Source organism: Stegodyphus dumicola, chromosome 1 (genome assembly GCF_044657685.1).
Source record: "Stegodyphus dumicola isolate Sdum_Otavi_A_Nest chromosome 1, ASM4465768v1".
Lineage (NCBI taxonomy): Eukaryota > Metazoa > Arthropoda > Arachnida > Araneae > Eresidae > Stegodyphus > Stegodyphus dumicola.
Genome location: NC_140768.1, coordinates 254,956,056 through 254,959,056, shown reverse-complemented (window position 1 = coordinate 254,959,056; position 3,001 = coordinate 254,956,056). Strand labels below are relative to the sequence as shown.

At 32.4% G+C, this 3,001-nt stretch overlaps 1 non-coding gene across 1 annotated transcript; it reads left to right on the top strand.

Moving 5' to 3' along the window:
- The first annotated feature begins 1,674 nt into the window (after nucleotides 1-1,674).
- TRNAV-CAC (transfer RNA valine (anticodon CAC)) lies at nucleotides 1,675-1,745 on the top strand. Its single transcript has one exon. It is a non-coding gene; the product is annotated as a tRNA-Val (tRNA).
- Nucleotides 1,746-3,001: the final 1,256 nt, after the last annotated feature.

Below are 3,001 nucleotides of genomic sequence, written 5' to 3'. Positions count from 1 at the left end.
TCGTCACACCCTGAATTTCAAATTCTAAATGATGAACTTATTAAAAGTGTGTTAGAAGAAGGTGTCGAGGAAGAAGATGACCTTAATATCGAAGTTGAAGCAGACATGAGACCATCAGCTAGTGAAGCGTTTGGTGGCCTTGAAACTGTGCTGAGGTTTTTTTTGAGCGAACCAAATTTAATTTTGTTGTATAGGTTTTTAAAAACTTTTTTAGTATTTTCAAAGTACCAATTTTGATTTTGTTGTATAGTTTTTTTTTTTTTTTTTTTTTTTTTTTTTTTTTAATTTTGTAGTATTTTCAGTAGGTTCAGTAGGTAGTACTGCTCTCGCTTTGTATAACTGTTTTTACTTGGTATTAATTGCAAACTTTCGAATTAGCTGCATCAATTTAAAATTCGCAGCTGAATGCGCAATTTTTTTTACCAACTAGGTCTCTTAATTTTTAAATTACTATTTTCCACTTCACTAATTCATAAAAGCGTACGTAGACCCTTTCTTCGGAAAAAATCCAATTATACGAATTTTTGATTATCTGAATGGGGTCCGGTCCCAGTTGAATCGGATAATTGGAGTTCTACTGTATAAAAATAGTTAAAAAAAGTCGTAGTATCTTTAAATATTCGTGCCTTGCACAGTACATAGTTGTTGATAGAGAACAATTACTCTATGAATACAGTTGAGAAGAAGTACTGGTTTCAAGATACACCATAAAAACTGAAGAACCACTTTTTTGTGCAACATTGCATGTCAATAATTGTATAAAATTAATAACTTTATTGTCATATCATTTAATCCTTTCATTTTTTTCAATAATAAAAATTATATGTTAATTTAAAAATAAAAATCTGAATTAACTTAAGCATAATTAAAATTTTTCTTAAAGGTTTAGGTTTCTTAGGAGTAAACGGATATATGACATATTCCCGAAATTATATGAACTTGAAATCACGAGCTCAAAACGAGAGTCAAAACATTTATTTCCCCAAATGAGTTGTACTCCAGGTACTAAAAATATTTTCAATTTTAAAGAAATTTTCGATAATACTTTTAACCTTGGTTTGCAAATTTGATGACGATAAATAATACAAAAATCGTTCATTCGACATTTTTTGTTAAGAAAACTGAAGAGTTTTCTGTTTTGTTTTTCCTTATTTAACTTGCACCACAATGAAAATATTAAACTAAAATCAAAACAGTTTCCAGTATATTTAAGTAAGCTTGGATTTTATTTGATTTTCTTCCAAAGAGCTCTGATACAAATTGAAAATTTAAATTTGAATTTGGAAAACTGCTCTTTCTACGTATGAGAAAGGCAAGTAAACTTTCTTCCCCCCCCCAATGGCGGGCTGTAGACGTTTACGAGTGAGGCGAGTAAACTTTCCACCCGAAAAAGATGCACTATTCACCATCCAATTAGATGCTGTTACATTGTCATCAGTTTACAAGGTATTTCCTCCCTCCTTCCAACATACCTCCGTGATCTAACGGTAGCACGGACGGCGAGTATTCGAGTCCCGGCGAGGGCAAAAATAACCTAATGATTCTACAGTGGCGCCTGAACTAAAAGACGACAAACTATCACCACCAGGATCTGGCGATTTGGCCCCCTAATACCCAGTCGCCCTTTAAAAGGGGACGTATATAAGGTATTTATCTGCTTTCTCCTTCCAGCATGCCTTCGTAGTGTAACGGTAGCACACTCGGCGCACATTCGAGAGGTCCAAGTTCGAGTCCTGGCGAAGGCATTCCTCATTTTTCATGTCTATTGCTTCAATGAATGAATGAATGAATATAAAATAAGTGTATCGGTAAAGCGAGATCATAGCAAAAAGCGAAGTGTAAATTAAAAGAGAGAGTACAATCGGTTGAAAAATCGAAATATGGTTATGTGAAGACTGTAGGAGTGTGATACGACGAACCATGACTTCAGCAATCAATAATGCGCTCCAAGACAAAAAAAAAAAAAAAAAAAAAAAAAAAAAAAAAAAAATGCTACAATAAACAACCTATAGAGTCTGACTTACTCTGGTGGCACAAAGTAGTATCAAGCTCTTAACAGATGTGAAGTGAATTATCGCTGGTTTGAACCAACAAAAAAGTCTTCCAAAAGTTTAAAACAACCTTTTTATTGAATCAGAACTTTAACGTAAACGCGCTTCTCGTATTTAACAAGCAGCCACGGACTTGTGAAAAAAAAAACTTAAAATAACAGTTAACAGTTAATAAGTTGAACAAAGACTACGCAATTAATTTAATGAGAAATTGGCTCAAAATTTCTCACTGATGTAACAATTTTATTTAAAGAATTGCAGTCTTATCAAAGCTGGTGAGCTTAGTAACGTGGCCTCAAGAAGCAGAAACACGCTCTGTATTAAAATCATAAACTCTCGTCTTAAGTACAAACTGATTTGTATTCTGGTGAGGATACGGAAAGGAGAAATGATCGTGGAAATTATAAATAACTAGTTACTTAATATAATAACCTCCTTAATAATAACCTAAAATTAATAAATAATAAACCTAAAATGAAAGGTGTGCATGAAAGCAAACACTAGCAAATATGTTTCAGTTCTTAGATGATATATGATACATTCTATAATTTTACGGATATGCATATAAAAGATAGACTGACACATGTTATGTGTTCAACAGGAGACATTCAGGAAGATTTGACATAAATTCGTTTCTTATTACAAAATTTAGGAAGAAGGTCGTCAGTTACAGCAAAATTTAAGACTTCTAGTAGAAAAATCATTTTCGGTTTAAATATTTAGGGTGGCGTACAAGAAATTGATCAGCTATTACAAAAAGTAAGAAGACAAATAAAACATGCCAAATACCGCAAAATTTATAATGTGTAAACACTCGTCAAGTTCACCTTGTCAAATCTATTTTCAATGGGAAAAGAAAAGCCTAGCATTCTTCAAGAATAAAAGAATTGGGAAACTTAGGAATTTTCATTTTCACTTGTAATAAAGATTTCATTTTGTATGATAACAAA